The sequence below is a fragment of the Gallus gallus genome, chromosome Z (assembly GCF_016699485.2).
Source record: "Gallus gallus isolate bGalGal1 chromosome Z, bGalGal1.mat.broiler.GRCg7b, whole genome shotgun sequence".
Classification (NCBI taxonomy): Eukaryota; Metazoa; Chordata; class Aves; order Galliformes; family Phasianidae; genus Gallus; species Gallus gallus.
This window is the reverse complement of record NC_052572.1, coordinates 35,472,184-35,484,415: the sequence shown is the minus strand read 5'-3', so window position 1 is coordinate 35,484,415 and position 12,232 is coordinate 35,472,184. Positions and strand designations below refer to the sequence as shown.

The window sequence follows — 12,232 nt, the reverse complement described above, 5'->3', positions numbered from 1 at the left end:
CGTTCACTTCAGTAAATATTTCTGTGAGATAGGATTTGATGTGTATTGTTGTTCTATGTGTAACTCTAAGCATATATTTTAAAGTGGCTTCGCTTTCAGATAAATGATTGAAAGTCATACACTGACTGATACTTAATTCACAGAATCACAGAATCGTAGGGGTTGGAAGGGATCTCAAGAGATCATCAAATCCAACCCCCCTGTTTGAAAATGCATAGAGGCAAAAGTTTCCCTAATCCTAACGCAACAGCTGTCATCCAACTTTTCATCTTTTCCTGCACTCAACCCTGGCTGGGGTCAGACAACAGGGACAGTTAGGAAGTGAAGTCTGTTTTTTAAATAGTTCAGTAAGATTCTAAATAAGTCTTCTGCTTTATATTCTGCAAGTACCAATCGATTTCTATGATGAATGATATCACTTAACTCTTTTAAGATTCAGATATGTTACTGAATGATACTTCAGCTACTTACATATTAGCATACGCATAAGAACAATAATAAATGCTTCAATGGAAGATCATGTCCAGATTAAAAGGAAGTCTTCATGCTGTATATGAACTTGCGGACTCAAATGTATATAGATTTATAATAGAGGCTCCCTGCAAAATTATAGTCAAAATATTAATTTCAAAACAAGTGTATCTTTGACAGGGGAAGACCAACAGATATCAACCACCCAGATTTCTGTAAGGCCTTTGACATTGTTCCTAAATTGGAGAGAGATGGATTTGAAGGGTGGTCAGTTCAGTGGGTAAGGAATTGGTTGGATGGTTGCAGTCAGGGTTGTATTCAACAGCAATATGTGCAGCTGGGAACTTGTGATGTGTGCTCTCTTCCAGGGGCCCATCCTGGGACAGTGTTGTCTAACAACTTTATCAATGACATAGACAGTGGGATTGACTGCACCCTCAGCAAACCTGCAGATGATGCTAAGTTGAGTGGTACAGTCTATTCAATAGAAGGAAGACATGCTATCCAAAGGGACCTGGGAAAGCTTGAGAAGTGGACCCACATGAACCTAATGGAGCTCAGCAATGCCAAGTGCAAGGTGCTGCATTTGGCTCAGAGCAATTCCAGACGTGTACAGATTGGGAGAAGAACTCATTGAGAGCAGCTCTGTTGAGAAGAACTTATAGGTTCCGGTGGACAAAAATTACAGAATCATGGAATATCCCAAGTTGGAAGAGATCCACAGGGATTACCAAGTCCAATTCCTAGCTCCACATAGTAATGCCCAAAATTCAAATCCTACATCTGAGAGCATTACCCAAAGGCTTCTTGAACTCCGGCAGCTCAGTGCCATGACCACTGCCCTGGGGAGCCTGTTCCATGCCTGACCATCCTGTTGGTGAAGAAGTTTTTCATAACCCCCAACCTGACCTTCCCCTGATGCAGCTGCATTCTGTTCCCTCATATCACATCACTGTCACCAGAGAGCAGAGCTCAGTGCTCCCCTTCCAGTCCCCTCATGAGCTGTAAGCTGCCATGAGGCCTCCCCTCAGCCTCTGGTCTGGGCTGAACAAATCAGACAATTCTTATACGTCTTGTCCCCTAGAGGGGTCCCCTAGACCCCTCACCATCTTTGTAGACCTCCTTTGGATGCTCTCTAATAGTTCTGTGTCCTACTTATATTGTGGTGTCCCAACTGCACACAGTTTTAGATACCAGCTGCAGAAGAAACAGCAGAATGCCCATCTGTTCAAATGCAACTTCATCATCCGGAGAAGGGCATAATGAAAAAAAATGAGGTTGCCATGGTAAAATATTATTTGTGTACAAATAAATGCCCTGTGGTCAGTTGCTCCCTCAGATGACAGTGCTTTTGCAGAACTTAGAAGAAAACAGAGGAGAAAGGCAAATATGAGGAGACGTGCAGGGATGGAAAATGGAAAAAAAAAAAAAAAAGAAAAAGGAAGTGAGACAGAAGAGAAGGAAGACTTTTGCAGTACTGTTTAAAATCATTAGGCCCTATTTTTTCAGACTGTGTGAAGTGGATCTGCAAGTTCCATAACAAAGCTGCCTGGCAGGGGAAAAATAACTATCCAACATGGTGCAGAAATTTTGCAGAGGAGGGTTGCCCAGTTGAAGAGCCTCCAGGAGTAATTCAGATGTGCCAAGAACTTTTCTCTTTCCTGAGTTAGCAAAGCGGTTGGAGATAGAGTGTCAGCATTGTATCCTTGGATTTTGGAGTCCTGGAGCTGGAAGGCACTGCACTCACTTGGCTGCTGGGCTAAGGTTTTGCATGGCTTGATGTCATATAGTAATCAGTCTTTTAACCTGGGTGCCTCCTCCTGCCTTTGTCAGAGCTTTATCTTTGCTAGCATAGGTACCGTTTCCTCTTTTGAAACATACTGAGTAGAGCAATGACAGACATAAAAGGGGAAGGCATGACCAGGACAACAACAGTTCCAGATGCAACATCAGATAGTTAAGTATATGAAGGAAAAGCATAAAAGCGACCAACTCTAAAGGGACTGTGGCTGAAGTGTTAGAAATTCATGTTCAAATAAATAATAGTCTAACTACAGTGTGGTTGGCAACCCTGCACATAGCAGGGGATTGAAACTAGATGATCATTATGGTCCTTTCCAACCCAGGTCATTCTAAGATTCTGTGATTCTATGATATAACTGGAAAGGAAATGGGGATACTTGCATACACTAGAGATCACTGATTACCACAGAAAGTTCAGCATCATTTCTGCAAACTTCATGAATGAGGCAGCTCCATCTGCTCCCTCTTTTTCAGTTTGACACATACCATGAATGTACAGAACATAACGTTTATTTATACCTAAAGCTGTACAGGCAAGTACTGCCACAGGGTTCCCCCTGACCCCTTCAGGTTATGTGCCAGTGTTTCAACAGATTGCATACAACAAAGAAAAATCTCTGCAATGTATCACTCACTTTGATTACAGGTCACAACTTGCTACTTGCTATTAATGAAAAACCTGAATGGCAGCACAGCAGTGCTGTTGCACGGCCCACCAGTCCAAACATTCAGTTTGTTCCCCTGTGAGAAGTGGCCCTTTGTTTTTCTGCTGCAAAGTTTTGTTTTCGTCTGTGAATTTTGCAGCACGCAAGCAGCGTTGTATCATCTTTAAGAAGGCAGGTATTCTAATGGCATGAGACGGAAAATTGTTGGAAGAAGAACGGAGGGGGACAAAGGTGATTATTTATTGCTTGGAATAATCCATTTCATTCCTCAGCCAGAAGAAAGCATGCTAATGAACACAGATGCTTATATTTTGAACTTTATTTAAACATTTTAGGCCTGATGGAGTTTTTATGTCCCAGTTTTATACTTCAGCGAAGTCCTTGCTGGTTTATCCTGCTGCTGGTGCGAGGAGAGTTAGGCTCTTCAACTTGAAACATTATATAGCCCAAGATAAGAGAGGCTACAATCCAAATAAGAGACATAAATATCTTAAACTCAGGGGGATACATAAATCCATGTAGATCCTGATCCTTAAAAGCCAAGTTCCATGAAAAGAAAAACAGCGCTGCTTTGGTCAGCCCCCACTCACTTTCCAACCAAGAAGCCTTGCCAATTTATAAATCTGAAAGGACGAAAAGGAATTCCTCAGGTTAAAATATTTGTTCCCTAGGAATCACTTAGGGGCAACTATCAGACGTTATGAATTCTCACTGTTTGGCAGAAGGAACGACTGAGTCACGTTGACCATCGCTAAACAAAAAAAGACAGCCTCAAAAAATCTAGGAACTTTAGAGACTCTTCTTCCTGTTTTTAAAGCTAGCAGACCGATGAGGCTATTCCTTCTAAACTTTTTCATTTAGACAAAAAAAAAAAAAAAGAAAAAAGAAAAAAAAAAACCCAAAGCCAAAATTACATCCCTTCTTGTGGCTGTGTTTTGCACTGTCAGCTGGTTTGATCAATGGCTGCAAACAATCTACGTGGTCTGCATGCTGGACATCTCACACCAAGCAAAATTGATCAAATGTGCACGTAGTGCGTCAAACACTGAGTTTTGTTTTTCCTTCTGTGGTAAACAAAGTTCATTTCCATTGAAAAAAAAAAAAAAAGAAAAAAAAATGACAGCTCTATGGCTTCTTTCAACTCTATAGAGACAAAAAGCAGTGACAGTTACAGTCCATGGCAAAGTCCAAAGGGGAAAATGACTAAAAACTGATGACAGTGAGTATGAGATTACCACAACTGTATACTTCTGTGGACTAAGTCCTGTGAATGGCTTACACCATATGTATATTTCTCTTTGAATTGTGTTCTTCTCATACTGGGACTATTCCATTTTTTATTTCTAGCCTCAGGACAAGATGGCTTCAATAATTAGCAAGCTGCCATATTCCCTATTTTCATTAGTTTCTAGCCATTGATTCTTCCCCAGTTTTACTCTGGCATGCCATGATCTGCACAAAACTTTTTGTCTAGCTGGAAGGCACAGAGGTACCTTAACAGCATCTTTCTCTTGGTTCCCCAGTACCACCCTCATGGCTACAGCTCACAGTCAGATTTATCATTATGATGTACCAGTATTTGGAGCCAGCAGGGGGAACAAACCAGAATAAATGATGTGGTACTTGGTTATGATCAAGTCAACAAGAGCTGAATGATCTTTAAGGTCCCATCCGACCCAAAGGCATTCTGTGATTCTATGATTCAGAGGAGGTCTGGAGAAGAGTTTCCACTCATATTTGACACAGCTTCAATTTCATCGTGACTGGAGACAGCACCCAAGACAGTCAGGCATGCATTTCTGTATCCAGCCCCAGCAGTATGAAAAGTGGGAGCTGAGCTCTATCAATACAAATACAGCACAGTAACCTCCATCTCCACTGTCTTCCTCTATTCGGATGTGGTCCGGGCTGAGAGTCTGGAAAACCTTACCCTAACTGACAAGTGGTCATTTGCCCATAACAGTATGAATTGATGGTGCCCATCGCTCTGGATTGCATGACGACTGGCTGACCATGTCACCCAGATCACGCAGTCACTTTGGCTAAGGGAACACGTTGGCTGCTCTTGGATGGATGAAACAGCATACGTCTGTGGTCATCAGGCATGTCCACAAGGCATTCTGAACACCATGGAAATACTAAAAGGTGATGATGTCACCATGGTGACGTTATTGCAAGGAGCTGAAAGAAAACAATTAGAAAAAGGATGGGACATGAAGTATCAGGATGGTCAGGGAAGCCTACTTGCACAAGAAAGGGTGGGGATGGAAGAGGAAGACAAGATTGGCTGCAGGAGCAAAGAAATCCAAACCTGTGTTGAGACTATTCTTTGTAAGGTTGAATGACATTTAGCAGCCTCATTTTCTCTTGTTGTATTAATTGGCACGTTGTGAGGTTTGCAAAGAATCAAGCTGATTTATGAACAAATCTGAAAACTGCATTATTTACTCCCTCGTGCAAAAGAAACTCGCGTCAAACCAATAGCAACAGTGAGTCAAAGCAGATGGAGAGTACTCCTGACTGGCGTGTTTCCTGCATACGTGCAACAGGCGCTTAACTGTGTCAGATAGCCACAGGGGCCATTTAACAACGCCAGGCTTTAAAAATCAAGAGGCCTTAGTTACCTGCTAAATACTGTGCTAACTTCGTGTTTACAGCCACTTAATCCGTCAAAGCTTTTGCAATCAGTCTCGCCTGCCGCTGCAGTGTATTTGCTGCCTCTGTCCTAGCACTCTGTTAATTTCATATTTCACATGACTGTGCTATTCACTTGAAGAAACTTTATGTTGTTTAATAACGTAGCTGACACCACTTACAATTTGGAAATGGCAGTTACAGGCGGCTCCATAAACTAAAAGTCAGTCTATAAACAAAATGCAGTGACTGATTTGCTTCATTGAAGATTACAGAAAACAGGTATTCGCAACACAATACGGTATGACTTTTGTTAGTGCCTATTAAACAAAGCTCCTGTGCAGAAGTTAGTGAGAAAGCTAGCATCCAGTAATGAATTTGTCTCTATTTTTCACATCTACAGCTGAAGGTTAACTCCCACGCTTAGAGAAATAGATATAAATAGATATTAGATAATAGATATAAATAGATACTATCCATAAATAGATAAGTTTATCATTTGGGAAAGCTGTCTTTTAATTTGCAGTTTGGGATATATTTAGAATGACAATACTAGTAAATTATAAGAGTGAAGAGTGTGTGGTTTTAAATGCAGGTAGTATTTCTGAGGCCAAAGTTAGCAGCGGCAGGAGAATCATCAGACACATATGCATCCTGTATATTTTTTAGGCTGCATAGCATGTGTTTCTGTGGGTACTGGAAGTGCAAGCTGAGATTCTTCTTTCCTGCAAGGCCAAAAGGTACAGCTGAAACAAACAAACAAACAAACAAACAAACAAAAAACATTCTTATTGTCCCGACTTGCAGAAAATCAAACTCCATAACCACATGATATTATTATCGCATTCCCCACCCCTGAGATGGAGATGCTGAGTTATCGTGACTTGCAGGTTGTAGTGGAATTCCTACGTCAGAGCCTGAACCAATGCGTGAGCACGGCGTAGGAGAGAGAAGGCTGCATTCCTTGGCTCGTCCCCCCTCGACATCCCTCCCTGTAGCGTCTGTTTTGCCTTTGTTCGCTCTATACCCCCTTGCCTACCTCATAATTAAGCAAATGCCGTTCTGAAACAGTTCTGTTTCAGATGCGCAATATGTTGCACATCAGTCCTTCCTGTGTTCTGAGGCCACCACAGCTACAGCACTGCTTCCCCAGGTCATTTCGAAGGGGCAGCATCAGAATAATTACAGCACGGGCAAACGTTGGTTCTCTTCAAATTTCAAGGCTTCCTATTGACGTTTCTTTGAGTTTTGATTATCACAGGCGGGTGGTTTTTATTTGGGTTAAGGTTTGAACAGCCTCTAGATGGCGTGCGGCCAAATGCGTGCAACCACCACAAACGCGATGCTCGGGAGGAAAAGAAGGCTGATGATCTTTGTTAACTCCGCTCTTTCAGTAAAAAAAAAACTCAAACAGCAGATGATGTGTTCCTCTTTTCAGTAGCAAACCCATTTCGAAGGAGCAGCCCGTGGCCATTTTTCGGGAGGTTCACTGCGTATAAAGGATTTTTAATACAATCACCGAATTTTTCTAATCTGGAAAAGGTATCAGTTCTCTCTTTGTACTTTCAGATGCAGGCATGGTACTATCCTATAATTGCAGGCATGCCTGTGGAGTTGAAACTTGTATTGCTCTGCTACTTGGATATACAGTTAAATGTTGTTTGTTTTTAAAGTGTTTACGGCATTTGGCAGTTCTATATCCAGTTATCTCTGCATTGTTAACTCCAGGGCAGTCAGAAGTTGCCCACTGCCAGAGGAAGCGATATGACACATGTGGTGACCTGATTTTATGTTAGGTGTATCCATTTAAGGATAACTTAATCATTTATGGAATTTGAGGATAACTTCGATAACCTCTTTGTATTTCACGGTTGTTCTTGTAAAATGAAAACAATTCTTTACAAAGTTGAAATAAGTACTTTTTAATAAAGTTTATATTTTACAGACGAGACCATTTTTCCCTGCTTTGGTCAAAGCCACATACCATTTTGCTTCCATGAATGCATCCGAACGTGTGAGGTGCTGGAGCTGAAGGGCAGATCCTGTAGGTTTCTGCTTAATAGTTATCAGAAAGCACACAGCAGGAGTGCAAGGGAGAACATTAAAAAATATGTTAAGAATTTTGTTTAGGTGCAATGAAAAGCCCGAAGTAACAAATTTCCTTTAAAAATAAAAGACAGACTCTTCAGTGGTGCCCAGCTAAAGGACAAGAGGCAATGGGCACAAACTGGAACACACAAAGTTCCATACAAACATGAGAAAACTTATTTACTGTGAGGGTGACAGAGCACTGGGACAGGCTGCACAGAGAGGCTGTGGAGTCTCCTTCTATGGAGATATTCAAGACCCGTCTGAATGCTGTCATCTGAGATCTAGAAAGAAAACTTTCTAACCACAGTGTGGAGTTCATTCCTCATGACAAGTACCAGGCGACTTGACAAATGAAGCATGTGCTCTCAGAGTTCAAGTTCTACATTTAAGCAGGTAAAACATACCTGTGCAATATATTGGCATCCATATTCATTCTTCTCCAAGAACTCATCAATATATGCTAATATCCTTCTGGGTCTGCCTGGTAGGGGTCTATATGGTGGTCTTAGACCACTTACTTCCTCCTCATTTTTCCATTAATCAGCTTCATCATGGTGACTTGTGGCGACCATTAGCTGTTTTTTCCCCAGTTCGGCAAATTTTTGTTGCTTGTTATGCCATAATGTGCAATTTCCTATCTTAGCGCACTGTAACCCAAAACAATATATGTGAAATCCAAGGAAAAAATACCTTGCATGTGGTGGATGCATAGATAAAAGTAGTTTATTATAATGCCAGTGCTCCTCTGAAGCAGGATCATTGTGAAAAACAAGGCTGTTGACACACCAAGCAAAGCTAAACTGCAGAGTTTTAGAACTAGCACTCATTGATTCCTTTTGCTAAATTAATGTATTAGTCCCTAAGCTCTTGCTAAACTGGCTTATATCAACACAAACCAGCCTATATCAATGCCTTCCTACAGTTCTGTGATTCTGTATGTCAGAATACTCACATTATCCAATTCCAATATCTACCTGCTGGATGGGCTGGAGTTTATGTTCTCCACCTGAGCAGGAATAATGCAGCCCATTCATGCTGTTCATACAGGAGTAGAAAATCAATCATAGAATCATAGAATCACAGAATCATCGAATCATAGAATGGCCTGGGTTGAAAAGGACTTTAAAGAGCATCTAGTTTCAACCCCCCTGCTACATGCAGGGTCACCAACCACTGGACCAGGCTGCCCAGAGCCACATCCAGCCTGGCCTTGAAGGCTTCCAGGGATGGGGCATCCACAGCCTCCTTGGGCAACCTGTTCCAGTGCGTCACCACCCTCTGTGTGCAAAATGTCACAACAAGGCCTGTTTTTGCATCAAGCACTGTACATGCTGAATTTTCCATCCATAAAACGAAGTACTTTTAGGTGATGGACTGAATATACTTTGTGATTTCCTATTAGGTTATGTGTAAGTATATTAAACGAGACACCATGGTAATTGTTCACCACAGTAATTAGCACCGTAAACACTTGTGTCAGACTAAGTGCAGAATGTATAGAACTAGAGATTAAAAGTCCTGGTTGCCAAAGTAAGGAGTGAGTTAAAGTAAAAATGAACTGTGTTTAATGGTATAATGCCATGCAAAGATGCAGACAAATCTGAGCTGAGCTGAAAAGTTTATGGCTAGTTTAGTACTTGGCATGGAAGCAGTGGCAGTAAAGTGAAACGGTTATGAAAAGCTAAAGTGAGTATGCAAAGTGAGTGTGTTTCTACTGAGACAAGCTGTCTCATTTTGCAAAAGCCAGAAATTCAATGGAAAAGACATGTAAATCTATGCCAAAAGGTATGCCATGATCAACAAAGTCTTCCTGCTTGGAGTCCTTGTACGCAGTATTGCCAGGAGCTTCTCATTATTGCTGCAGACAGCTTCACACACATCATGAGTGCGAAACTGCAGCTGTTCTTTTCTACAGTCACTTGGGGAAATATGGTACCCATCAGAAAGCAAGATCATTTTTGTAGGAGAGGTACTGTGCAAAAAGCATAGCACTGTCCCTCAGTGAAATCATTTATGCTGAAGAACTACTTGTGCTGGTTTTCTTCAGACAGAGGAATTCTAAAACAGCCATCAGAACAGAGACAGAGATCTCTCTGGAGAGAAAAAGTGAAAGCAATTTGTTTTAAAGACAGAAATACAGCACATCAGTCTTCATGAATTTGCATAAAAAATTAAGCTTGTAAAGATCCTAATTCTAATCTCCAGTACACTCGTGAAAACTAGGAGAAAGCCTGTGCCAGCCAGTGGAAATGCATTTCAGGAGGAAGCTCAGGAGAATTTAAGAAGTACAATTACATTGGTGTGAAACAGCTGAGGAACATAAGGGCTGTTGAACTCAGACCACAAACTCATTAAGGCAGGAACTGCTTCTTTGTTTGTGGCTGGTGTCGTTTGCCTTAATTGCCAGTGCTATTACCAAGCGAGAGTAGAACTGAAAGCCCTGAATTTTGCTAATTCAAAACAGAACAAGAACTGCATGTTCTGAGGATATCTTAGAATAGGAAACTAAATTCTGATGAGCTGAAATAACAGAAAACCTACTATAACACGTCAAGCATTAGTGAGTTGGTTACATTTTACTTTGCTATGGTCATACGTTGTGTCCAGCCCTATCTTTCTATGCAGTCTCCTGCTTTTGAAAATAGGATTAGTCATTTCTGTATAATGTGATCATCGTTCAAAGACGCATGAAGAACAGAAATGAGAAGAACCACCAGTGTTGCAATAAACACGGTTCTGAAAACACTGGCACAGGCAGAGCTAAGTGGCCAACCTACAAAATCAGACTGTCTCACAGTGACATATTTCCATGCTTTTGTTTGTAACATCCTCTGATTATTATTATCTTATTATTAAGTAAGTCTTTCCACAGTTACAGTGTGCCAAAACAATGCATCGAATGCTGCAACTGGAAAATGAAGGTCATAAAAGGCCAGAGAATAATAGAATAACTCCTAATTGATTCCTGTAATGGCCACAAGGAGGAAAATATTTAAAAAGACAAAATAAAACAAGAGCAGATGTTGGTTCAAATAATAATAATAATAATAATCATGATTTAATGTTGGCACCAAGGGAAGGAACAGACTTTCTGTTGATAATAGTGGGAACAGGTGAAGGGCTTCAGCCACCTAGAAATGCAGCGACCTGAAAAGATGTATAACCAGGAAAACTACACGGGAGACAAAGAGAACATTCGGTCTTACTGTACTGTACCGAGCCTTTGTTCATTGCTATTTGTCACTGAAGACAGAAAGGTAGTCCAACAGCACCAACAGCTTTGTCAGCCACTACAACATCTGAACGTGCCAATAAACATGCTATTATTTTGTTTCCTCTGGTATCTGGTGGAGGTGTTTCTTAAGCAACAGGATCCAGGACTTCTGAGGAGATGAGTTATTTGCCACATGTCTGATGGAAAAATGAACCAAAATTTTAGGAAGAAGTATCTGTGGAGGAAAATTACGTAGTGTGGATGTGCATTGGAAAACCACACTTTTTCAGGCCAACATTAATTTGCCACTACACCCAGATGGCCACATGTCTTTCTCTTACTTTCTCTCTCTTTCTCTTTCCTTCTTTCTTTCAGTCTTTCTCTTTCTCTGTGTGTGTGTGTAGCTCAGCAAAACTGTGCAAAGAGTCTGGCTCAGTGTGCTCCTTTTTCTGTATCTCAAAGTCTGTCTGGGTCATGAGTCATGGAATCACTGAATAACCCAGGAGGTATTTGTTTTGAAAACTCTTTTAAATGCTGTCTTCATTTGTTAAAGAATTTTACCAGACCGAAGGAGAACACTTCATTGTAAATCACAAGCAGCAACATTAAAATCATTGTAGCCACATCGTGAAAAGGTTGTGTGGGATCAGTATTAGGTGGAGTAAATTTAAGCTAGTACGTATGAAAAGGCAGAACAGAAAATCATACAGTTGACATAAAGACTCTGAAAAGTGTCTTTACCAAATCCAGCTGAAGTCCTGTCATGGACAAGCTGTGCTTTAAAACAATACTTTGAACAGTACAGCTGAGAATTGTCTGCAGAGAAGGACACAGGATGAATAGGGAATTAACCATAGTTATGATGAAAGGCATTCACCTCAGTTTACCCTTAACATCACAGCAGAGGATAAAAGTTTCTAGTTTCAAAATAGAAACAAACCTGAATTTTTAAAATATGTTAACGCGTGAATTGGTTATTTTCTTTATTCCCGTGTGCTTTTTTTCCTAGATATGTTTGAGATTCAGATTTGTTAGAATACTTTTAGAAAAGCCGTAACAGTAGAGTAAAAATTCTCCCTTCTCTCTCAGTACTGTGCAGATTCACATTCAGAGCATCACTAAGGCTGCAGGCAAAGCAACTTCTAGTTCAGTGGGATGCAGGCTGAAATGCAGTTCCTGTTCCTATACACGCTCTTTTAAGTGTTCTTTGTGACCAAAGAGTGGGCAATGGCTCAAATTCCAACCCCATCCTGTCAGACAAATGACAGCAAATCCCTGTGAAATCAAGACAGGCAAGATGAAACACACAAGAGAGTAGCTGGGTTTTTTAGGTAGAAGCTCTTATCTGTCCACA

General features: G+C 40.9%; 1 long non-coding RNA gene across 2 annotated transcripts; it reads right to left on the bottom strand.

Moving 5' to 3' along the window:
* Positions 1–6,068: 6,068 nt before the first annotated feature.
* LOC121108490 lies at positions 6,069–6,530 on the bottom strand. Of its 2 annotated transcripts, none has more exons than XR_005843030.2 (2): positions 6,427–6,530; positions 6,069–6,319 (listed from the first exon to the last, which is right to left on the bottom strand). It is a non-coding gene; the product is annotated as an uncharacterized LOC121108490 (long non-coding RNA). The 2 variants fall into 2 exon arrangements; XR_006932494.1 differs by having other exon boundaries at positions 6,069–6,298.
* Between the last annotated feature and the right edge of the window lie 5,702 nt (positions 6,531–12,232).